This window comes from Aethalodelphis obliquidens, unplaced genomic scaffold, assembly GCF_003676395.1.
Source record: "Aethalodelphis obliquidens isolate GAN/ISIS:26980383/991018 unplaced genomic scaffold, ASM367639v1 scaffold16, whole genome shotgun sequence".
Lineage (NCBI taxonomy): Eukaryota > Metazoa > Chordata > Mammalia > Artiodactyla > Delphinidae > Aethalodelphis > Aethalodelphis obliquidens.
In genome coordinates this window covers 12,428,837-12,455,916 of record NW_020837960.1, presented here as the reverse complement: position 1 = coordinate 12,455,916, position 27,080 = coordinate 12,428,837, and the positions used below count along the sequence as shown (strand labels likewise).

The 27,080-nt window shown below is 36.8% G+C and overlaps 1 protein-coding gene across 1 annotated transcript in view; it reads left to right on the top strand.

The window, feature by feature from the left end:
* The window catches only part of TSC22D1 (TSC22 domain family member 1), a 135,933-nt gene that overhangs the window by 65,984 nt on the left and 42,869 nt on the right, over window positions 1–27,080 (top strand). The window lies entirely within an intron of this gene.

Below are 27,080 nucleotides of genomic sequence, written 5' to 3'. Positions count from 1 at the left end.
TCCTGAATTAAGGCAGGGACGGTGGTGAGGAAAGGAGGAGGAGAGGGTCACGTTCCAAAGGGGAGGTAGCATCTGCTTTGAGTCAGTGCCAGATGGGGTGTGAGCGATGATGGAGAAAAGGGGTTGAAGATAATTTGTGGCCACGGGTTTTTGGTTTGTTTTCAGGTTGAGGTGAAATTCAATTTAACGTAAACAACATACAATTATTTTAAAGTCAATAAACTACGACTGAAATATGGTATCAAGTATATTTACCATGTTGTGTAATTTGTCAAATTTCAAAACATTTGTATCACCCCAAGAGAAAACTCCACACCCATTAAGCAGCTATTCCCATTTTCCCCTGCCCTCAGGCCCTGGCAACCACCAATCTGCTTTCTGTTTCTGTGGGTTTACCCATTCCTAGTATTTCATATGAATGGCATCATACAACATGTGACCTCTGATATCTGGCTACTTAGCATGATGACTCCGAGGTTGATCCGTGTTATAGCATGAATCAGCACTTCATTTATTTTCATGGCTGAATAATGTTCCTTGGGTGTATGTACCTCATTTTTTTTATTCGTCTGTTCGTGGACATTTGAATGTTTCCACCTTTTGATTATTGTGAATAGTGCTGATAAGAACATTCATGTATAGGTATTTGTTTGAGTACCTGTTTTCAATTTTTTTGGATGTATACCTAAGAGTAGAATTGCTGGGTCATGTGGTATTTCTTTAACTTTCTGAGAAACCACCAAACCATTTTCCACAGTTGCTATACCATTTTACATTCCCACCAGCAAGGTACGAGGGTTCTAATATCTCTACATCCTCACTAACACTTATTTTCTATACTTTTAATTACAGCCATCCTAGAGGGTGTGAAGAGATATCTTACCATGGTTTTGATTTGCGTTCCTTAATGCCTAAAGATGTGAAACATCTTTCATGGGCTTGTTAACCACTCGTAATTCCACTCCTAGTTATATTCCCCAAAGGTCTGTTCAGTATATACTAGACCCTTATCAGGTGTATGATTCACAAATATTTTCTCCCACTCTGTAGGTTATCTTTTCACTTTCTTGATGATGTCCTTTGATTCACAAAAGTTTTAATTTTCATGAAGTCCAACTTACCTGTTTTTTGTTGTGGTGGTGGTGGTTGATTGTGCTTTTGGTGTTATATCTAAGAATCTATTGCCAAATCCAAGATCATGAAATTTTATTCTATATTTTGCTCTAAGAATTTGTTAGTTTTAGCTCTTAAATTTTGACCATTGGCCTGTTTTGAGTTTGTAGATGGTGTGAGTCGAGTCCAGCTTTATTCATTTGCATGTCGGTATCCAGTGGGCCAGCACCATTTGTTGAAGATACTTGTTCTTCCCCTGTTCAGTGGTCTTGGCATCCTTTTCTAAAATCAGTTGGCTAGAGCTGTGTGGGTCTCCTTTCTGTATCTTTGTCGTGGTTGATCTCTGAAGTGTCTGTTACTTCAGCTTGGGGTCAGCTAGTACTTGGACAGAGATTGCCTTGAATACCTGGACCCCACCTTCTCCTCCACCAAATAACCCCAAATCTCCCAGTCTTTGTAGATTGGCCCTGTATTAGGACATTCCTTTAAAGCCGAGCTAGCCTACTTACAGTCTCCCTTAGCCTTCACTTCCTCATTGCACTGAACCTGAAGATCAGCCCGGGGTGACATTTCGGGGTCTTCTCACATCCTGTCCTGGGTGTGTACTTTGGCTTTCTAAATTCCCCGGTATGTACGGTAGCTTTCCACTATACTGGTTTTCCAAAGAATCTCTCTCCCCAGACTTCCAGCATATCTTTTGTGCACCTTACCTGTCATCTTTTGCCTCAGGTGACAGCGGGTTGTTCATAAGCCTTTCATTGTTTTCTAGGAATGTCCTCTACTTAGCTACTTTTCCACCCTGAGTGAGTGAGTCTGAGTCAGTCCTTCAGCTTGTCCCCAGATAGGTCAACACAAACACGATTGTTTGAGAACAAGGTGTGCTCTGCTCCCTACGCAGCCAGGGACCGGAGGCCCACACTGGGAATGAGGGCTGTCGTCACCAAGATGACGGCAGAGCCAGAGAGTTGGGTGGACAAGTAAAAATGCTGCAAAGTTGACCTGCCATCTTCCCGTTTCCTCTTTTTTGATTCACTCTTTGCTTTGTTGCTTATAAACCTTTGACTCTTCTCCGGAATTCTGACAAAGTTGATTCTGACAGTTTTGCTCATTTTGGAACATGTTTCTCTGGAGGGATGTGCCCTTGGGGCACATATTTGCTGCTGTCACTCCCTAGGTGGCTTTTGGAGGAATACCTTTGATGGGAGAGGTGAAGGGGGTCTGAGCTAAAGAGAAAGTGGGATTTGAGAGTTATCAGATGTAGATGGCTCCCCAGGGAGAGAGTATCTCTTGAGCAGTTTGCAAGGGAAATGTTAGAACTCGTATATTTTAAGAAGTTTTTTTGGTCATTTGTTATGGGATTCATGTAAAAGCATTATATAACATTTAAGCAAATTATGAAACAAAATAGACACCTGTGAATCTACTAGCCAACTTAAAAATAAAACATTGGAGTATCTTTGAAACTGTTTTGTATCCCCCCAGTCCCAGCCTCCACCTTCCCCATCTTACCCTCAGAGGTAATTACTATAGTGATTTTTTTTGGGGGGGGTGAGAGGTGGGGCTTATATTCCTGTATTTTAAAACAAAACAGATCCCACATCAGCTTATCTAGATATGTACGTATTCCTAAACAATGTGTTGTTAGTTTTGTTAGTCTACGAGCTTTATAAAAATGGAATCCTGTAGGGAGTCTTGTCTGGATTGTTTTTTCACTCAGTGTTGTTTTAAGAGTATCCATGTTCTGTGTATAACTGTTGTTTATTTTCATGAATGCATAAAATTTAGACGTGTGAAGCCCTACAGTTTACCTAGTCTCCTCTTGAGGGGCATTTAGGTTTGTTCCCAGGTATTTTTTTTTTTTTTTTGCCAGCATGAACAGTGCTACTGTGGACATTTTTATACATGTGCACAGGACATGTATAGTATTTCCACTGGAGTGGAATGGCCGAATCATGGAAGAGACACATGTTCAACTTTACAAGTAAATGTACCATGACTTTCCACAACAGTTGTTCCAATTTGCCCTCCCACCAGCAGCATGTAAAAAATCTCACTGATCGGTATTTTTGTCATCATTTGATATTACATACTGCTTCAATTTTTCTACTAGAGTGCGTGTAAATGTTAGTTCATTGTGGTTTTAATTTGAAGCTGAGTACTCTTTGATACGTTTATTAGTCATACGTATTACCACTTCTATAAAATTCCCTTTACCATTTTTCCATTGGATTGTTTGTATTATACTTATTTGTTGGAGCTTTTTATGAACTCTGCATACTAATCTTTTATTGGCTATGTATATTATCAATATTATTGCCTAGTTTGTAGTATGCCTTTTCACTTTATGAAGTCCTTTGAACAGAAATTCTTAATGTATTCAAATTTATGTATATATTTTTTACGGTTTGTGATTTTTGGGTTTAAGGAGTCTTCTATTACCTCAAGGTCATCAAGACAATTTCCTATAATTTCTTCTAAAGTATAAAAGTTTCGTTTTGCACATTTACATCTTTAACCGCCAAGAATTAATCTTTTAAATGAAGTGTAGCATACAGAGAGAAAGTGTAAATATTGTATTACTTGATGAATTATCACAAAATAATGGATGAGTAACCTCCATCCAGATTAAAGAAAAATAGAACGTTACTAGCATTCTAGAATCCCCTTTCAAACCACCTCCTAATTATACCCTCATTCTTCTCCCCAAAGACGCCTAGTGTATAGATTTCTAACAGTGTCAGTTACTTTTGCCCATTTAGAACTTTATATAAATGAGATTATATGCTACGTATGCTTTTATTTCTGGTTGTATTTGTGAGATTCATCCATGTTGAGTTTAATGGAAGTTCGCTCATTTTCATAGCTATGTAGTATTTCATTGCATAAGTATATGGCATTCTATTTTTCTATTGATAGACATTTAGGTTGTTTTCATTTGGAGACTGTAATATTCAACTATAAACATTCTTATGTATATCCTTTTGGTGCACAAATGTTTGCATTTCTGTTGAGGGTAGTCCTAGGTATAAAACTGCTCGTTGGTTTGTGTATGTTCATCTTTAGTAGATATTACCAGTTTCCCAAAGTGGTTGTACCTATTTTCACACCTGCCAGCTACGTATGAGTGTTCCATTTGCTCCAAATTCCATCCATCACTTACATTTAAATCTACTCGTCAGTCTTTCTTATTTTAGCCATCTCGGTGGGTGTGTAGTGTTACTTCATTGTGGTTTTAAATTGCATTTCCCTTGTTAACAATGAGACTGAGCATAGATAGATAGAAAAGCAGACAGACCTGCTATTGGGATGTATTATTTTGTAAAATACCAGTTCAAGTCTCTTGCCTATTTTTCTATTCAGTTGTCTGTCTTTTTCTTATTGATTCTAGGAGTTCTTTAAATATTCCTTAAATAAGCTCTTTGATGTATTATAAACATCTCCTCTCACAACGTGATTTATCTTTTCATTCTTTTACTGCTATCTTTTAATGAACATAAATTTCCAGTTTTGATGTAGGTCAAGTTTGTTCATTTTTTCCTTTAAAGTTAATGCTTTTGTGTTCTGTTTAAGAAATCTTTGCCTATCCTCAAGATATTCTCCTATGTTATTTTCTAGAAACTGTTTTACCATTTACATTTAGAGCTACAATCCATCTTATTTATTTATTTTTAATATGGTATGAGGTAGAGATCAAGAGTAATTGTTTCCATTTGGGGGCAGCTAATTAATTGGCTCAGCACTAATATTTGAAAAGACCATCCTTTTCCCTTCTTTGTCATGCTGTCTTTGTCTTAAACTCATATATATATATATATATATACACATATATATATCCATTTCTGCATTCTGTTCTTTTTTTGATTATGATTTTTATTCAGAATTTTTTATTGAGATGTTATTGACCTATAACATTATTTTAGTTTCAGGTGTACAACATGATTCTATATATATAATATTATAAAATGATCACAATTAGTCTAGTTAACATCCATCACCACACATAGTTAAAAATTTTTTTTCTTGTGATGCGAACTTTTAAGAACAACTCTCTTAGCAACTTTCGAATATACAGTATTAATATTTACAGTCACTGTGCTGTACATTACATCCAGTGACTTTTATAACTGGAAGTATGTACCATTTGACCTCCTTCACTCATTTTGTCCAATAGATTGACAACCACAAATCTGTTCTCTGTATCTATGAGTTTGTTTGCTTTTTAAGAATCCATGTATATAAGTGAGATCATACGGTATTTGTCTTTCTCTGTCTACTTATTTCACTTAGTATAATGTCTTCAGGGTCCATCCACGTTGTTGTAAATGGCAAGATTTTCTTCATTTTCATAGCCGAACAATATTTCATTGTATATGTATACCACATTTTCTTCATTCATCCATCGGTAGATGCTTAGGTTGTTTCCATGTCTTGGCTGTTGTAAATAATGATGCAAATAACATGGGGGTGCAGATATCTTTTTTGAGTTAGTGTTTTCATTTCCTTCAGATAAATACCCAGAAGTGGAATGGCTGGGTCATATGGTAGTTCTATTTTCAATTTTTTGAGTAACCTCTGTAGTATTTGGCACAGTGGCTACACCGATTTACATTCTCACCAACAATGCACAAGGGTTGCATTTTCTACACATCTACACATCCCTTTTCTACACATCTTTGCCAACACGTTATTTCTTGTCTTTTTGCTAATAGCCATTCTAACAGGTATGAGGTACGTAGGTTTTGTAGTAGTCACATTTAAAACATATAAAGAAACAGGTGCAATAAATTGGAATAATATGCTTTATTTAACCCAATATTGTTATTTCAGCATGTAATCAATATAAAATTATTAATGAGATATTTAACTTTTTTTGGTACTAAATCTTCAAAAGCTAGTGTGCATTTAACCTTTACAGCACATCTCACTTTGGACTAGCCATATTTCAAGTGCTCAGAGCCACATGCTCATAACTGCTCATAGTGGCTACTATATTAGTCAATATAGGACTAGAATTTCTACTAGAGTGCTGATACTGGGCAGACTTATCTTGTTCCTGACTTTGAAACAAATGCTTCTGACATTTCACCGTTAAGAAGGATATGGTCTGTAGGTTTGGGTAGCTATCTTTTATGTGGTTAAAGAGGCTTTCTTGTATTTTTAGTTACTAAGTTTTATTATTAATAAGAAACTTATATTGAATTTTGTCAATTTTTTAATCTCTTGAGATGATCTTTTCTTTTTCCTTTAATTTGTTAAGGTGATAAGTAAAACTTTAAGATTTTCTAAGGATAAACCAGTTTTGTATTGCTGGAATAAACTCAACTTGGACATGATGTCTTTTTATTCACTACTAGATTTATTTTATAAGAATGTCATCTTCTGTTACTTGGCTGTTTGATAAAAATTTACATGTAGTAGGTTCTAGGTCTGATGTTTCTAAGTGTTGCCTTAAATTTCATAGTACTCTAATATGTTTTAATTTTTGCTGTATATATGATTATCTCCCCCTTTTATTTACTCCTGATGCTCTTTATATTTGCATCCCATTTTCATTAATCTTTTCAGAGTTCTACCTATTTTATTAGACTTTTCAAAGAGCCAAACATGTAAAAATTGAATCTTGTTTTAAAATTTCATTCATTTTTGCTTTAAATTCATTGTCTCTTTCCCTCTGCATTTTAGGTTTATTCTAGTTCCTATTCTATCATACTAAGTTGAAATTTTAGCTCGTTAATTTTCAAGTTTTCTTCTTTAACATTGTAAGCATTTAAGGCTATTAAAATTTCTTCCAAGTTATTACTTTGGCAGCATATCTTACAAGTCTGCATTTTCTTTTCATTTTAAGTCTTTTAAATTTTCACTGTGATTTTATTTTTGACCCAGAAAGGATTTAGAAGTGTGTTTTAAAATGATCAAATGTAGGTGTTTTTACATTTTTATCATTTTGTTAGCAAATTATGTATAAATGATTTGCATAGTGGTCTACCAACTCGGTTGTGTGATATCGATTCTTTGAACTTTGTTTAGTCTTTTAATTATGGTTTAGCACATGAATAGTTTATGTAGATGTTCCATGCATGCTTGTAGAGGATGTGTATTCTTTAATTTTGAAATCGGGAATTCTCTTTGTGTCCATTTAGTAAAATTTTTTAATTGCTTTGTTTAGATCTTTAATATCTCAGCTGATTTTGTCTGCTTGATCTAACAATAGTAGAGAAAGGTGATTTGACACTTTCTCCCTTATAATTCTGTCAAACTTGCTTTATGTATTTATGTGTATTCAGTGAATACAAGTTGAGAATTCGTATATATTTCTGGTGCATTGAAGCTGTTACGTCTTGACTCTCTATCTCTAATGATGCCTTTGGCTTAGATCTATTTTGTCTTACTTTACCAAGGTCATTCCAGCTTCTTTTAGTTCGTATTGCCAGTGATATCTTTTTTCCACTTTCCGTCTTTTTTAGTATTTCTGTGCCCTTATATTTTAGTGTGTCTCTTGTAAATACTATATATTGTAGGATTTTAGTGTGTGTAGGGAGAGTTTTTGTGTTTTTTTTTTCTATGTATAGTCAACAAAGCTAATCAATATCTTAAAACCCACTCCCTCTAGAAAAAATACAAGTCTTATATTTTAACACTGATTACTAACTGCACCATTCCCCACAAATTACATAATACCGTTATTGACCATTTTAACTTCATTTTTAAAAAGTCCCATAAATTTGATGTTATTATTTTTCTATAGACAATGTTTGTTTAGCTTTATGTACATGTTTACCAGTTTCTTTGCTTACTATTCTTTCTTGTAACTCAGACCTTTTTTTTTTGTGGTACGCAGGCCTCTCACTGTTGTGGCCTCTCCCATTGCGGAGCACAGGCTCTGGACGCGCAGGCTCAGCGGCCATGGCTCACGGGCCCAGCCGCTCTGTGGCATGTGGGATCTTCCCGGACCGGGGCACGAACCCGTGTCCCTTGCATCGGCAGGCGGACTCTCAACCACGGCGCCACCAGGGAAGCCCTTAACTCAGACCTTTTTAAGGGGGCATTTTTCTTCTTCCTAAAGAATATTTTTGGGGAGTTTTTTTTGTGAATGTTAAATGGTGATAAATTTTTATTTTATATTTATCTGAAAAGGTCTTTATTTAACTCTAGTTCTTGAAAGGTCTTGGGTACCCAGTTCTAGGTTGAGGATTATCCTTGTCATTTGTTCTTTCCGCAATAGCAGGACATTTTTGAAATGTCTTTCTAATGAAAAATGTAATCAAAAATCTAATATTTATTATGTGTGGGCTCAATAAAAATAATCTTACTAAGAAGCCTCTTAATAACCTTGTAAAAAGTTTGTATTAGGTTACTGGCAGAATAGCTATACATTTAAAGATTAAAATATGACTAATAGAAATTTCTATACACATATGTGTGGTGATTGCCCTTAGGTTTGTAGCTAGGGTCACTACTTATACTAATATTGTTTATGATCTTGAGTTTTTATTTGCTTATACTAAGCACCCATTTTTCAGAAACTCATTTTTAGTTCTTGGTGATAAGAGGGCAGGCTGTCTGCATTTCAGTTTTTAAAACCTATTTTCTAACTATTGCCTTAAGTGGATTTACTATTATTTCTGTCTACTCCTTGCTACTTCTATAATATGATAAAAGGAAGGAAATGTGGTCTTACATTCACTGAATGTTTGTATATCACTCAAGCTATATACTCTATGTATCTTTTTAGCTCTCACTGTAATCCCACCTTACTTCCATTTTATAAATGAGGAAATTGAATTTGAAAGTTATCTAAGTGACTTCCTGAGGTTTCATAATATACGTGTTGGGACTAGGAGTCAAAACACAAATACTCAGCTATTTTCTACAATTCTGGTCTCATTTAATTTAAGATATCCTATGGTAAGCAATCCTCTTAATGCAGATCGGTAGGTGGACTGGATAACCACCTGTGTAGCTTGGTGTTAGACATGCAGAAGAGCACTTCAACTAAAGAGAGTGCTGTACGGTTATTTTGTGTTGCTTCAAGGTGTACAGTTAGATTTACTTGTAGGATTTGACATAGCTATCTTATGCCCCAAATCATTAAATATGTTTATAATGAGTATCATTTATACTTATAATTTCTGTCACTCCCTGCCTTCTCCTACCCCAGCTCCCATCCTAGATTAACATGACAGGTAATAATAAATAACTGTGTGGCTTTTCTCTTCCAGACTAATTAAAATAACTTATTACATCCTTAAAGCCCAACATTCAGAGACATTATTTACTACTGGGTTGGCACTATTATTTATAAGGTATAAAAATGGACTAGTATGGGAAGGGGGAAGGACTGTGTTCCTTTACCTGTTGAAGAAATTGGAATATTCTGCATAGTCTTAAAGGATTTCATAGAAAGATAGGGAAATCCATTATTGTAAATACTAGGGGTTTTAGAGGGTTGTTTGAACATTCCTATGGTTGACTATAGAAATACTTTCAAACTTTATGGCTACTCTAACGTCAAATCATTCATGTACTATTTTTGAGTTTCTTTTATCTGTTCTTTTTTTCTCAGTTTTTCAAATTTTGTGACAGTATGTCTATTAAATTTGTTAACAAATTTTGTAGCTTTTAATTCTGTATTTAAGCAATACATTAAAAAAATAATGGTCCAGATTTGTGTATTAGATGCCTGTGTGTTCAGCTTTAAAAAACTAGGTTAGATATCAAATTATATACAACCTTATATGAGTAAAACTATACTTAATTTAATATAGCCTGGGTTGTGTACATAAAAATATTCTTCTAGAAGGAAATGGACAGGTATTTTTTTTTAAAATAGGATATGATGTGTTAGCGCCATCTACTGTTGAGTAACAATAATCACGTCTTTGTGTACACTTGGATTTTTTTCCCAGCCCCTATTAAGTCCTGTGTATTACTCTGGGTATTCTCACTTAGTTGACAACTCTGTAAAGTCTGGGTGTTTTGGGACATTCAAATGATACCCAATCTGTGTTTACAGTTGGGCAGTTTTTAGGGATCTTGCTTCATAAATCTTGTCGAAGTAGCAGTAGTGAATTTCCTTTAATATTCTTGACAGTGCAGGATTTTAAAATAAAGCTAGCTGATTATTCTAGTTTTCCATATAGCATCCTTGTTTTAAAATTTGCTGATTGATTGACCATTGCTATAAAAAGACTGGTGGGTTAAAATTGGGATTTAAATTGAATGTCCCCTTTGTAGTTGAAAGACTGTCCGTGGAAAACTATTTTCCATATGTTGCTTGTTATTTAATTAATTGAATTGTCCAAATCTGAATAGCACAGTATTGAGTGTATTTGTAATTTAAAGGAAAACCTGTGTCTAAATAATATATGAAATTTCTTGGAGCTTAATTTGTTAATGGAAAGGACATTACAAAAATAGGTTCATGTAATGCTATTCACTTTACCACTTGTGATCTTGAGACATTAACCTTGAGACATAAGCCTCAGTTTTCTCATTTGTAAATGAGAATACAATAATAGTACCTACCTCTTGGGACTATTATAGAGCATAAATAAAATATTCCTTCTAAAGCACTTAGCATAGCTTCTGGCACATAGTAATAAACACTCAATAAATGTTAGTTATCGCAAAAAAAAGGTTATCATTATTTGTCATTAATATTTTGATCACTGTTTATATATTCAAAGTGAATATAATGTTTTAATAAATATATTTTTATCTTAGTCACTAATACCTTTTTAAAAACCCATAATGTTTGAATAAAATTGTAGCTTAAGAATATAAATGTTCAAAATGTTTACTGTTTGTTTCTGCGCATCATTTAGAGTGGAGGATGTTGTATGGTAGGTGGAAAGTACAAGGCCTTTTGGGTCTCTGGTCCTGGATCTGTCAGTTACTAGCAGTGTGACTTGCAGTAAATGATTTAACCTCTCTAAAGCTCAGTTTCTTCATCGGAAAAGTGGAATTTTTGGAGGATTAAATGATATAGTGTATGTATAGAGCCATTATTCTTGGCATTTTGTAGACTAACAGAACATAAATGTTAATTCTCTCTTTCAATAACAACATACTACAAGTTTACTAACATGCACATATTTCTATAATTTTGCTTTATGTTACTCATGCTAAAATAAGAAGATATTAAGTATCTTTATGTTTGAACGACATGGAATTTGAGAGGATACAAAGAAATTGTTACATCTTGGAGGAGTATAATTGTGGAGATAGGATCTAAATATAGGAAGGTTTTTTTTTTAATTTGAGTAATGTAATATTTGTACATGATTGTTAAATAAATTATATAAGAAATAGTTTTTAGGAATTCAAAGGAGGAATACTTTATATACTGGACCCAGCTTATTTCCCCCTCCCTCATCACCATCACCATCATCATCATCATCGTCACCATCATCATCATCATCATTTTAGTAATTGTGACCGCTTGGGTATCCTAGGAGGACATAAAGAAGATAAAATCCACTCATGGACTGATAGAAATATTTCCCGATTACATGTTATCTACCAGCATTATGGACCAAGTCTTCAAGATTGGGCAGGGGTTGTACGTGGTAGTAACTGATCAACACTGAACATGGTACACGCTTGTAAATCCATGAACAAGCAAATGAAAGCCTCTGCATCACAGTATTAACACCAGCTGAAACCGGTGTTCTTATCACATGCTACTTTAAATTTCTGCTTATAAGTATAAAGAGCTAATTCCCCCCCCCCCCCCCCCCCCCCCCGCCCCCCGTGTCCTCTGGGTCTTTACCTCATCAGGATACTGCATCATCTCTTTCATCTTTTCCTCTTTACTGGCAGCTTGTGTGGACCAGCAAGCCCCCCAGTGCCCCCACCCCAGACCCCGTCTTCCTCACTCCCCATCCATCAATGGGGCCGCGGGGTGGCTGTTCCCTCTTCCTCACCCCCCTGCAACCCAAGCTCCTGAAATTGTTCTTTCGCAGATACGACCAGTGACTTCCTAACTGTCCAGTCTCAAGTCGGAGGAACGCTTTTGGGTCTTAACCTCCTTTGATCTCTGTCTTTGATGTCGTTGCCTGATGCCCTCCTCCCTCAGCTTCAGTGCGCCAAGCTCTCCTAGTTTTCGTCTCTCGACCTGCTGTTTTTTAGTCTCATTTACTGGTTTATTTTTCCTCCCCCAGTCCTCTAAACTGTTGGTGTTTCCTTAGGTTATATCGTTGGCCTCCCCTTCTTCACTCTACAGGTTTTCTTTGCACTGCAGAGACCCTGCCTAGATGAGATGATATCTGTGGGACCCTAGGTTCACCCTGGTAGTGCAGGGGCAGAGGGCATGGGCTTTAGCCCCTCATAACTTCCATCACCTGTCAACACACAAAAGCTTCCCTGAGTAAACACAATCTGTGTAAAACAAACAACTGAGAAACACAAAATCATGCAGAAGTAGTACGTTTGTTATGGAAACTCAGCCTCAAGAAGTATCTTTAACCCTTTCTGCCCCTGAACTGCTCCTCTGTGGAAATTCTGGAGCTGCCCTTGAGTGGCCTCAGTTTCCCTGTGAACCTATCTCCTTGCATGTCCCATCCAAGCTGGGTTCCTCATTTATCATTCCTTTCAGACAGTCTGCTCCTCCTGTGTTGTGCCAGTTAACAGTACCAAGGCGTGCGCTCTATCAGAGCCAAACCCTTAATCACCCTAAACTCTGCCGCTTCTCTCTTATCTTATATAACAAGCCAGTCCTGGGATAACTACTGCCTTAGTATCTTTCATTTACGATGCAATTTACTCCGTTATATTATGTTTTTTTGATCAATGTCTTTTTCTTTCACTAGAATATGTCCCAAGTACCTGTCATAATTTTATATGATAATATTTTTATATGTAGAAATAAATTTAGCAACAATCCCGAGACCCCAAGGAATGAATAGCATCACCTTATTATACTAAAAAATACCACAGTACTATAAAACGATAGGTCTTCTGCTCTTCATTTGAAAAAATGTTATATTAAAGAACGTTAACTTGTTATATTAAAGTGAAATACTGTTTTCTTTTGTAGTTTCTCAATTTTCAAGAGAGTTTTTTATATGCCATCGATACATTTTGGAACTCGTACACTTCTAATTGCTACAGTCATGTCATTAATCCAATTTTTCTTGTTTAATAATATTTCTCAGTACTATTTTTGTTCCTTGGATGCTCTCAAATGGTGGTTTGATAGTTACATTTTTGTTAAATGCATACTGTACCCTCCGTTTGTTGTCATTTTTGAAAAACTGTTCCCATTATCCTTTCAGGGCCACTCTTGGAGGGGTAGACTTTTTCCATTTCAGTCCTGAATAAATAGCGTAAGAGAGGATGGTGTGTTCCAGATTCTAAATGGTTACAACTTATTTACGTAGTTTTTCCAGTGGTTCTAGTGTTTGAGTTAAGAGAAGTATGGGGCTCACTGAAACAAACTTTTAAATTCCTAACCTTATTTTAACCTTCTGAGATGGTTACAGGTTTAATGATGGCTCAGGTTCAGCTCCGGGCTGATGACTTGTCTGTATGGAGGCTACTACTAAGCTCTCAGCCTAACAAGACAGAAAAGTGATCTCTTCTTGAGACTGTGTGTGACTGGTAACAGTTTGCCCTTTTCATGTGGTTGTTTTTAATCTCCTGAGGCCCAGGAAGCCTGATAATCAGGTTTTAAGAATTGTATGATGAACAGGACTCAGTAATTCTCAAACAGGATCTAAGGAACAGAGCGTATTTCTTTGGTGTAGTGGCTTTACAGGAGCTTCTTCCATTGTTCAGTTAGTCTTCGTTCTTTGAGTTTCTAGACTGTGTACTGAAGGTTAGTTAGGGTTGCTGATTCTAGATACCTGGGTGCACCTCCTGTTCATTTATGGTTCACCTAGTTCTGGTGTTTTCTGAAATGTAATTAGTCAGTCTTGGATAGTTTATTTCATTGCATCTGCTCCTAGAGCCATTTGGGACAGAGCAAGAGGCTTAATTTCTTTTCTTTCAGTTATATTCAGAGGGCTTGAATCTTGGGTGATGGAGGGCCTGAGTGGAAGTCTATATACACAAACACTTGCACACATACACACAGTACATGTGTGTGTTTGTGTTTAATACACTCATAGCATGTATTCATTAACCTTGTTGCTCTTATTTCACGGCCGGAGTCCCCCTCCTAGTGCTGTATTTTATAAAGATCAGTGTTCGTGTGTGCGTACTGGGCTTTCTTGCTGGGTGGTGGGCATAGCAGGAAAGACTAGATACTCCGACAGAATGTGGGAAACAAGCTGAGTGTGAGTTTTCCATAAATAGTTTGATGCTAGCTTATGTTTTGGGATGTGATGTGAATTTACTATCATTGCCTTATTTTAATTATATAAAGAATTGCTATGTATTAAAAATAGGGAAAAAATTTCCATACCCCATTATTTTATTTTTTTTCAAATTTTAAACTGTCATATTTGTTCTTTGTAGAGGCAATAGGGCTGTACATTCTGGCATCAGGCTGCCAGATTCTAAGCCTAACTCAAAAATCATTCACTTATGCCTATGAACTTGGGCATGTTCCTTAGCCTTTCTGTGACTCAGTTTTCCTGCCTGTAAAATGGTAAAATAGTCATTATGGGGATTATACTATATATGTAAAGTACTTAGAATAGTGTGTGGATGCTAGTCACTCAATACTGGTAACACAGTTATTCTTTCTATATTATTTTTCCTGTGGCAAGCATTTGAAATGTAATTTTTCAGGTAAATTTAAAAATTTTTTCAAACTTAAGACTTCTGGAATCTTCCGGCATCTCCAAGAGAATGTTGTGATTTAACTATTTAAGCAAACTAAAAGTAGTTCAAATTTTAAGTTCTGTCCCAGCTTCCACAAAGAATCTGGTGAAATTCTTTTACCTTTTACATAAGGACTTTATTTAAAAATAGGTGCAGTACTTGCTCTATTCTCCATGGTCCCCTCTTTTCTCTCCTTCACACACATCTGACCTCCAGCCAGTGTTAGGCACCGGCAGGGTACAACAGTGAGAAAAGCACACGTGTTCCCTGTCCTCTATACATGGAGCATACAGGGGCCTCAGATTGTCTTACATTCTGTTATACAGGTGATTAAATTCTTTGAAGCAGTGGTATTCAGATCCATGAGAGCATCTGACAGGGAGACTTCACCTGGTCTAAGGGTTCAGGAAAGACTCCCTTTAGGAAGGAGCTTGAGATGAAGTCCAGAGACTGATCAGTGTCATTAACTAGAAACAGAGTGGACGTGGCGGGGCATGCATTTCAGGCAGAGATGGTTGATTAAGTGCCCTGAGATGGAAGGGAACCATTATATATGAAGAATGTGTATTTTTTAAAAATTAATGAATTCTTATTTTTTTGCAGTTATGGTATTTTACTGTTAAATGTATTCTATCTAGGAAGATCCGTTTAACAGTCCTAAAACTTCTATTTTAATCAATAACTATGGTTATTTAATCAATAACTATTCTTTTCTTAATAAAATATGTTTAAGAAAATGTAAAAAAATGATTTTTAATGTAAATTGTAATTACATTAAATATTGAAAACAATCAAAATTTGATTCAATGCTTTTAATATTAAAGATTATTTCAAGTATAAGATATTTATTCTTGATAATGTCGGGGTCAGATCATGTAGTTAATGAATAATTTTCATCACTTTCTTTTTTAAAAATAGAGCACATTATCCCTGTTTTTGTAAATTGCACCATTTATTAGATGATAATCAAAAGAAGGAGGAGAATCACTTCATCAATTATTCTAAGTTTATTTCAAGTTACAAATAATTGATTTTTTTGGACTGATTTAGAACTAACCATTCTGTTTTATAATAATTCCAGTGTATTTTTTCTGTACTTATATTCCCAGAAATAAATTGCACAAGTTGTTCTGTAGTTTGTAGTTTATGTAACTGTTAAAGTAGGAAGTTGAACAGACTTTGAGTGATACCTAATTTACATGTTCTGTCAGCAATGCCATTTCAGCTAACTTTTAGAAAGTCCATATCTCTTAGGACTTCAGCATGTCTTGTTAGAATCATAGTTTGTGATGTTTGTACAATCTATGCCTTCACCTGCTGATGCCCCACCTCCAAGTGTGTTTTAGTGTCCAACAGAGTATCTCACATGGGCTCATGTGCCTTATCTAGTGTCAGCCACATGGCATTCCTTTTAATTTTCTCCATCTCTTCGGGCCACCCACTAATGTTCTGTCCTGATCACGAGGCACTGCCTCTTTTGGTGGTTTTTGTTGCTGATCCTTTCCTTGGCCGTTTCGGGGACCTCCCAGGGCTGGGTCACTGAATGATTTCTAGGACTCGCTGGTGAAGCTGTCTAGTTACAAAAATCTTTGTGAAAAGGTTTTTCACTATTGATTTAATTTTATTTAGTGGCAATATAGGACTGTTCAGATCTCATATCTCTTCATCAGTCTGTTTCAGTAAAATATATTTTTCTAACGATTTGCCCATTTAATCTATATTTTAAAAATTATTGTTATATTCCTTTTTCATTCCTGATATTGCTTATTTCTGCCTTCTCTTTTTTCTTAATTAATCATACTGGGGGTTTGACAGTTTATTTTACAGTCTTTTTCACAGAGCCAGTTTTTGGCTTTGTTGATCTCATGTATGTTTTCCATTTTAATTGCTTTTGCTATTATCTTTATCTCCTTTCTTTTATTTTGCTGGGTTTCCCCCCAGTTTTCTTGATAAAGCCTTATCCCACTAATCTTTAGCCTTTATTCTTATGTTCAAGACTATACATTTCCCGTTACTTTAGTTGCATCCTACAATTTTGACGATTTGTTATTCATTTTAATCTCATAACTGAATAGAAAATCTGTGATGTTGATCCCTTTGCATTACATTTTTCTATTACAAATTTTCCTTGATTTTCTAAAGTTTAATCTATTTTTTAAAAAATCTCCAACTTGGACATTTACTGGGTTCTTTTCTCTTTTTTAATCGATAAAAACAGAAATCCATCCCGCTGTTGCTGATGTTAGTTCCTTTCACTTTGGTTGATTTTATCAGTCTTTTTCTACTTTCTGGAGTAGCATTGCAGACTGTGTAGGAGAAAAACAAATGAAGAACTATGTGTTTCTCTTTATTTCCCATCCCATCCCCACCTCTGCTCCAGTAAAATGGTATATTTATAGGACTAGAGTAGAATATCTTGGTCGCAAAGTGCAGGAAGTACTATGGGGCCTCTTGGGAATGGAAAAGCTGCTGGGCAGTAGGCTTCTCCATCTCTCTCTGAGACCTCCATGTCTGCTGGTTTCAGCTTTGCTTTGCTTGGCCTCTTGATTTTTCCTCTCCTCCCTCGCTCTCTCCTTCCTTCCCTCCTTTGTTCCTTCTTTCTCTCCCTTTCTCCCTGCCTCTCCCTCCCTGCCTCTCTCCCTTCCTCCCCACCCCCTTCTCTCCTCTCTTCATCCCTTCCTTCTTCTTTTCCCTTCTTCGAATCTTCCTTCCATTCTTAAATCCTCATCGTCTGCCCCCAAACTCCCCTCACGCACAATACACAAGTATGTTTCAAAAGTTGGAAAATTTCCCCGTTAGATCCTCCTGAGTTTGGGATCAAGGAGATCCATGGGAGCCATATGACATTGGCTTGTTACCTTCTAAGAAAACCTAAAGGAAATCTCGTATGCCGTTTTTAAAATCCTTGAAACAGAGCAAGTCACTGTATTGATAGTGTTTTTGTTCTCTCTGAAGCCAGCCATCATAAAGAAATTGGGTCACTGCCCCTTTAAATAGAAACGGCCCTGGCGGAGGGACAGAACTTGGGATGCTTCCGGAAGCCCTTGGTCCACCGGGAGTGTCAGTTGGGCCTGGGTGGGAAGAGAGGCCCTAGGAAAGCCACACTGGTGTGTGTACCGTGCAACTTTTTCTGTAGTCTGGTAGAGATCTGTGAGTACTTAACTGTAATTCAGGTAACTGTGGAAAGAATTGCCCCTCAGTGGTCCTATACATTGCTTATTACCTTGAAAGGCAGTTGGCTTCTAAATACTCGTCTTGGAGCGGGAAATAAGGTTCAGGTCAGCCTCTTTTTTTCCCCCTAATTGGAAGATATTTTTTTAAACCACTTGGAGGATTATTTGGAGATTATCAAGGGAAGAAGTTTTCCTTCTCTTGTTTACTGAGATGAATTGTATAAAGTCCTTTTTTAGTTTAAGAGCTTTAAAAACTTAGTTGTATAACAGCTTTTTAATTTCTTTGATTCCCCAGGTGAAGCTATTGTGAATTGACTTAAAATTGTAGATGACTTAGAATTTTATGTTGAGCTTTTCTATCAGAAAATATGGCCTTCATTTATCCATACTTGAAAATGATGTTGGCTGTACTTTATAGTGTATTTACAAAATAGAGGTCTTTAGATTCATAGGTAAAGCATCAGTTGCATGGTTCTTTTGAATCGTTCAAAATTTTTGTGAATGCATCTTAAGAGCTGGTGGATCCTAGCTTAATTTAAATATAATGTTATGTATATTTTATAACAGTATATATATTACTGTTTCCGTAACTTAAGCTGATTTGAATGCTGGGAAAAGTGCTCATCCAATTGTATAGTTCCACATAAATTTAAAATACTTCAGAGTAGTTGGTATTAACTCTTAAAAATAAGAATTACAATTTTAAAACCATTTAAGTTTCAAAAAAGAGTTTTGTTCACTAGCTTAAAATTAGAGAAAATAATTATAGGAATTTTGCAGTTGGCTTACTATAAAAAGACAGATTATATCAATAGTTTTTTTTATTATTTTTTATTATTTTTACATCTTTATTGGCGTATAATTGCTTTACAATGGTGTGTTAGTTTCTGCTTTGTAACAAAGTGAATCAGTTATACATATATATATGTTCCCATATCTCTTACCTCTTGCGTCTCCCTCCCTCCCACCCTCCCTATCCCACCCCTCTAGGTGGTCACAAAGCACCGAGCTGATCTCCCTGTGCTATGCGGCTGCTTCCCACTAGCTATCTATTTTGTATTTGGTAGTGTATATATGTCCATGCCACTCTCTCACTTCGTCCCAGCTTACCCTTCCCCCTCCCCATATCCTCAAGTCCATTCTCTAGTAGGTCTGTGTCTTTATTCCTGTCTTACCCCTAGGTTCTTCATGACTTTTTTTTTTTTTTCTTAGATTCCATATATATGTGTTAGCATACGGTATTTGTCTTTCTCTTTCTGACTTCATTCTGTATGACAGACTCTAGGTCCATCCACCTTACTACAAATAACTCAATTTCGTTTCTTTTTATGGCTGAGTAATATTCTATTGTATATATGTGCCACATCTTCTTTATCCATTCATCCGATGATGGACACTTAGATTGTTTCCATCTTCTGGCTATTGTAAATAGAGCTGCAATGAACATTTTGGTATATGACTCTTTTTGAATTATGGTTTTCTCAGGGTATATGCCCAGTAGTGGGATTGCTGGGTCATATGGTAGTTCTATTTGTAGTTTTTTAAGGAACCTCCATACTGTTCTCCATAGTGGCTGTACCAATTCACATTCCCACCAGCAGTGTAAGAGTGTTCCCTTTTCTCCAAACCCTCTCCAGCATTTATTGTTTCTAGATTTTGTGATGATGGCCATTCTAACCGGTGTGAGATGATATCTCATTGTAGTTTTGATTTGCATTTCTCTAATGATTAATGATGTTGAGCATTCTTTCATGTGTTTGTTGGCACTCTGTATATCTTCTTTCGAGAAATGTCTATTTAGGTCTTCTGCCCATTTTTGGATAGGGTTGTTTGTTTTTTTGTTATTGAGCTGCATGAGCTGCTTGTAAATTTTGGAGATTAATCCTTTGTCAGTTGCTTCATTTGCAAATATTTTCTCCCATTCTGAGGGTTGTCTTTTGGTCTTGTTTATGGTTTCCTTTGCTGTGCAAAAGCTTTTAAGTTTCATTAGGTCCCATTTGTTTATTTTTGTTTTCATTTCCATTTCTCTAGGAGGTGTGTCAAAAAGGATCTTGCTGTGATTTATGTCATAGAGTGTTCTGCCTATGTTTTCCTCTAAGAGTTTGATAGTGTCTGGCCTTACATTTAGGTCTTTAATCCATTTTGAGCTTATTTTTGTGTATGGTGTTAGGCAATGTTCTAATCTCATACTTTTACATGTACCTGTCCAGTTTTCCCAGCACCACTTACTGAAGAGGCTGTCCTTTCTCCACTGTACATTCTTGCTTCCTTTATCGAAGATAAGGTGACCATATTTGCGTGGGTTTATCTCTGGGCTTTCTATCCTGTTCCACTGATCTATATTTCTGTTTTTGTGCCAGTACCATACTGTCTTGATTACTGTAGCTTTGTAGTGTAGTCTGAAGTCAGGGAGCCTGATTCCTCCAGCTCCGTTTTTCGTTCTCAAGATTGCTTTGGCTATTCGGGGTCTTTTGTGTTTCCATACAAATTGTGAAATTTTTTTGTTCTAGTTCTGTGAAAAATGCCAGTGGTAGTTTGATAGGGATTGCATTGAATCTGTAGATTGCTTTGGGTAGTAGAGTCATTTTCACAATGTTGATTCTTCCTATCCAAGAACATGGTATATCTCTCCATCTATTTGTATCATCTTTAATTTCTTTCATCAGTGTCTTATACTTTTCTGCATACATGTCCTTTGTCTCCTTAGGTAGGTTTATTCCTAGATATTTTATTCTTTTTGTTGCAGTGGTAAATGGGAGTGTTTTCTTGATTTCACTTTCAGATTTTTCATCATTGGTGTATAGGAATGCCAGAGATTTCTGTGCATTAATTTTGTATCCTGCTACTTTACCAAATTCATTGATGAGCTCTAGTAGTTTTCTGGCAGCATCTTTAGGATTCTCTATGTATAGTATCATGTCATCTGCAAACAGTGACAGCTTTACTTCTTCTTTTCCGATTTGGATTCCTTTTATTTCCTTTTCTTCTCTGATTGCTGTGGCTAAAACTTCCAAAACTATGTTGAATAAGAGTGGTGAGAGTGGGCAACCTTGTCTTGTTACTGATCTTAGTGGAAATGGTTTCAGTGTTTCACCGTTGAGGACGATGTTGGCTGTGGGTTTGTCATATATGGCCTTTATTATGTTGAGGAAAGTTCCCTCTATGCCTACTTTCTTGAAGGTTTTTTATCATAAATGGTGTTGAATTTTGTCGAAAGCTTTCTCTGCATCTATTGAGATGACCATATTGTTTTTCTCCTTCAATTTGTTAATATGGTGTATCACATTGATTGAATTGCATATATTGAAGAATCCTTGCATTCCTGGAATAAACCCCACCTGATCATGGTGTATGATCCTCTTAATGTGCTGCTGGATTCTGCTTGCTAGTATTTTGTTGAGGATTTTTGCATCTATGTCCATCAGTGATATTGGCCTGCAGTTTTCTTTCTTTGTGACATCCTTGTCTGGTTTTGGTATCAGGGTGATGGTGGCCTCGTAGAATGAGTTTGGGAGTGTTCCTCCCTCTGCTGTATTTTGGAAGAGTTTGAGAAGGATGTGTGTTAGCTCTTCCCTAAATGTTTGATAGAATTCGCCGGTGAAGCCATCTGGTCCTGGGCTTTTGTTTGTTGGAAGATTTTTAATCACAGTTTCAATTTCTGTGCTTGTGATTGGTCTGTTCATATTTTCTATTTCTTCCTGATTCAGTCTTGGCAGGTTGTGCATTTCTAAGAATTTGTCCATTTCTTCCAGGTTGTCCATTTTATTGGCATAGAGTTGCTTGTAGTAATCTCTCATGATCTTTTGTATTTCTGCAGTGTCAGTTGTTACTTCTCCTTTTTCATTTCTAATTCTATTGATTTGAGTCTTCTCCCTTTTTTTCTTGATGAGTCTGGCTAATGGTTTATCAATTTTGTTTATCTTCTCTAAGAATCAGCTTTTAGTTTTATTGATCTTTGCTGTCGTTTCCTTCATTTCTTTTTCATTTATTTCTGATCTGATCTTTATGATTTCTTTCCTTCTGCTAACTTGGGGTTTTTTTGTTCTTCTTTCTCTAATTGCTTTAGGTGCAAGGTTAGGTTGTTTATTCGAGATGTTTCCCGTTTCTTAAGGTAGGATTGTATTGCTATAAACTTCCCTCTTAGAACTGCTTTTGCTGCATCCCATAGGTTTTGGGTCATTGTGTCTCCATTGTCCTTTGTTTCTAGGTATTTTTTAATTTCCTCTTTGATTTCTTCAGTGATCACTTCGTTATTAAGTAGTGTATTGTTTAGCCTCCATGTGTTTGTATATTTTACAGACCTTTTCCTGTAATTGTTATCTAGTCTCATAGCATTGTGGTCAGAAAAGATACTTGATACAATTTCAATTTTCTTAAATTTACCAAGGCTTGATTTGTGACGCAAGATATGATCTATTCTGGAGAATGTTCCATGAGCACTTGAAAAAAATGTGTATTCTGTTGTTTTTGGATGGAATGTCCTATAAATATCAATTAAGTCCATCTGTTTAATGTATCATATAAAGCTTGTGTTTCGTTATTTTCATTTTGGATGATCTGTTCATTGGTGAAAGTGGGGTGTTAAAGTCCCCTACTATGAATGTGTTACTGTCGATTTCCCCTTTTATGGATGTTAGTATTTGCGTATGTATTGAGGTGCTCCTATGTTGGGTGCATAAATATTTACAATTGTTATATCTTCTTCTTGGATCAATCCCTTGATCTTTATATAGTGTCCTTCTTTGTCTCTTCTAATAGTCTTTATTTTAAAGTCTGTTTTGTCTGATATGAGAATTGCTACTCCAGCTTTCTTTTGGTTTCCATTTGCATGGAATATCTTTTTCCATCCCCTCATTTTCAGTCTGTATGTGTCTCTAGGTCTGAAGTGGGTCTCTTGTAGACAGCATATATATGGGTCTTGCTTTTGTATCCATTCAGCTAGTCTGTGTCTTTTGGTGGGAACATTTAATCCATTTACATTTAAGGTAATTATTGGTATGTATGTTCCTATTCCCATTTTCTTAATTGTTTTGGGTTTGTTATTGTAGGTCTTTTCCTTTTCTTGTGTTTCTTGCCTAGAGAAGGTCCTTTAGCATTTGTTGTAGAGCTGGTTTGGTGGTGCTGAACTCTCTCAGCTTTTGCTTGTCTGTAAAGGTTTTAATTTCTCCATCAAATCTGAATGAGATCCTTGCCGGATAGAGTAATCTTGGTTGTAGGTTTTTCTCCTTCATCACTTTAAATATGTTCTGCCAGTCCCTTCTGGCTTGCAGAGATTCTGCTGAAAGATCAGCTGTTAACCTTATGGGGATTCCCTTGTGTGTTATTTGTTGTTTTTCCCTTGCTGCTTTTAATATGTTTTCTTTGTATTTAATTTTTGACAGTTTGATTAATATGTGTCTTGGCATGTTTCTCCTTGGATTTACCCTGTATGGGACTCTCTGTGCTTCCTGGACTTGACTAACTATTTCCTTTCCCATATTAGGGAAGTTTTCAACTATAATCTCTTCAAATATTTTCTCAGTCCCTTTTTTTTTCTCTTCTTCTTCTGGAACCCCTATGATTCGAATGTTGGTGCATTTAATGTTGTCCCAGAGGTCTCTGAGACTGTCCTCAGTTCTTTTCAGTCTTTTTCTTTATTCTGCTCTGCAGTAGTTATTTCCACTATCTTATCTTCCAGGTCACTTATCCGTTCTTCTGCCTCAGTTATTCTGCTATTGATCCCTTCTAGAGTATTTTTAATTTCATTTATTGTGTTGTTCATCGTTGCTTGTTTCACCTTTAGTTCTTCTAGGTCCTTGTTAAATGTTTCTTGCATTTTGTCTATTCTATTTCCAAGATTTTGGATCATCTTTACTATCATTATTCTGAATTCTTTTTCAGGTAGACTGCCTATTTCCTCTTCATTTGTTAGGTCTGGTGGGTTTTTATCTTGCTCCTTCATCTGCTGTGTGTTTTTCTGTCTTCTCATTTTGCTTATCTTACTGTGTTTGGTGTCTCCTTTTTGCAGGCTGCAGGTTGGTAGTTCCCGTTGTTTTTGGTGTCTGTCCCCAGTGGCTAAAGATGGTTCAGTGGGTTGTGTAGGCTTCCTGGTGGAGGGGACTAGTGCCTGTGTTTTGGTGGATGAGGCTGGATCTTGTCTTTCTGGTAGGCAGGTCCACGTCTGGTGGTGTGTTTTGGGGTGTCTGTGGACTTATTATGATTTTAGGCAGCCTCTCTGCTAATGCATGGGGTTGTGTTCCTGTCTTGCTAGTTGTTTGGCATAGGGTGTCCAGCACTGTAGCTTGCTGGTCGTTGAGTGAAGCTGGGTGTTGGTGTTGAGATGGAGATCCCTGGGAGATTTTTGCCGTTTGATATTACGTGGAGCTGGGAGGTCTCTTGTGGACCAGTGTCCTGAAGTTGGCTCTCCCACCTCAGAGGCACAGCACTGACTCCTGGCTGTAGCACCAAGAGCCTTTCATCCACACGGCTCAGAATAAAAGGGAGAAAAAGTAGAAAGAAAGAAAGAGGATAAAATAAAATAAAGTAAGATAAAATCAAAGTTACTAAAATAAAAAATAATTATTAAAAAAATTTTTTTAAAAAGTAAAAACAAAAACGGATGGATAGAACCCTAGGACAAATGGTGATAGCAAAGCTATACAGACAAAATCTCACACAGAAGCATACACATACACACTCACAAAAAGAGGAAAAGGGGAAAAAGTAATAAATCTTGTTCCCAAAGTCCACCGCCTCAATTTTGGGATGGTTCGTTGTCTGTTCAGGTATTCGACAGATGCAGGGTACATCAAGTTGATTGTGGAGATTTAATCTGCTGCTCCTGAGGCTGCCGGGAGAGATTTCCCTTTCTCTTCTTTGTTCGCAGAGCTCCTGGGGCTCAGCTTTGGATTTGGCCCCGCCTCTGCGTGTCGGTCGCCGGAGGTTCTCCGCTCAGACAGGACGGGGGGACGGGGTTAAAGGAGCCGCTGATTTGGGGGCTCTGGCTCACTCAGGCCGGGGTTGGGGGGGGAGGGAAGGGCACGGAGTGCGGGGCGAGCCTGCGGCGGCAGAGGCCGGCGTGACGTTGCACCAGCCTGAGGCGTGCCGTGCGTTCTCCCGGGGAAGTTGTCCCTGCATCCCGGGACCCTGGCAGTGGCGGGCTGCACAGGCTCCCCGGAAAGGAGGTGTGGGTAGTGACCTGTGCTCGCACACAGGCTTCTTGGAGGCGGCAGCAGCAGCCTTAGCGTCTCATGCCCGTCTCTGGGGTCCGCGCTTTTAGCCGCGGCTTGCGCCCGTCTCTGGGGCTCCTTTAAGCAGCGCTCTTAATGCCCTCTCCTCGCGCACCAGGGAACAAAGAGGGAAGAAAAAGTCTGTTGATTCTTCGGCAGCTGCAGACTTTTCTCCGGACTCCCTCCCGGCTAGCCGTGGCGCACTAGCCCCTTCAGGCTGTGTTCACGCTGCCCGATAGTTTTATTTAAAGAGAGGTGAACCAAAAAGATAATGGACAAATAAACTTTTAAGTCTTTTAAAATTAAATCTGTAGATTTCATCAATACTAACAGTTTGAAGAAAAGTTATATTATACGTTAGAGCTGAAATTGCAAATAGGAATTTTTCTGCTTAGCATAAATGTCTTGAATCTTAAAGGAGAAACAAGCTTTTTGCCTAAACTAACTCTTGCATACGATGGCAAAATTTTGTAGTTATTTTTAGTGAAAAACTAATGAATCTGTTTTTTAAAATTCTAATTTATGTTTGATTTATGGATTCCTGAGGTGTTTGTAAACTTTGTAATAAAATAGTCCCATAATTTTAAAGTCGTGAGGGAACTAAGAGATCATTTAGTATCTGACTGCTAATTGTCAATGCTTAGTACCTGATTGCCATTGTTTTCATAACAATATAGATACAGATGGAAAAATAGTTTTTTAAAAAATCACTGAAGTAACTTAGAATAACTTTAGTTATTGCTTAAATAGACAACCACCAGTTTATGATATGATTTTTTAGGAACTGGCTTGTGATGATTTTAAAAAAGACACACTTTTGTTAAACCAAATAGAACTTATGATTTACAAATGAATAGCTCACTGAAATTCATGGTTAATTGAAAATATTTTGGATATATGGGATAACTTTGATCTCAATTACAGCATTAAGTGATCTTATTTGCCCAGCTGTTTTTAATGACTTGCTTCTCTGATTACTGGCTTTAGAAGTAGCTTACTTAATACTTTATAAGTGCTTTCGCGTGTATTGTCTCATTTGTATCTTTAGAATAACTTGTGAGGGAGGTAAGGCAACTACCCTCATCCTTATTTTACAAGTGAAGAAACTGCCGTCAAGAGATTGCTACTTATGGAAGCATAAGTAGTCAGACTAAGTCCCAGTCTTTCAGCTCCTGAGTTGATACTTTTTATATATATGTAGTAGTACATGTAAAGTGTGCTTAATAAAGATTTGTTGAGTGATTTTTATGATAAATAATTTTTATCATAAAGCAATATATATTGTACTTATTCATGATTTACTTAGAAATTGCTTTAAGAAATTTGGAAGATACAAGAAATTGGAAGGGAAGAGCCATCTTCAAATTCATCGACATTGCATTTGATGGGAGATAAAAAGATTATCTCACAGATATCATTTGTATGTGATTGTGATATATAAAAGTATAATTATATATCTCTGTGTACAGTAAGAATATATAATTATAGTGTATATTATGGTGTGTGTGTATATATACATACATGTGTATATACACTTACATAGGTACATGTATTTAACTGATATTTTATTGGCAATTTAAAATCTGTTAGTTGTGGGCTTCCCTGGTGGCGCAGTGGTTGAGAGTCCGCCTGCCGATGCAGGGGACGCGGGTTCGTGCCCCGGTCCGGGAAGATCCCACATGCCGCAGAGCGGCTGGGCCCGTGAGCCATGGCCGCTGAGCCTGCGCGTCCGGAGCCTGTGCTCCACAACGGGAGAGGCCACAACAGTGAGAGGCCCGCGTACCACGCACACAAAAAAAAGTTGATCTGGTGTGAGCGA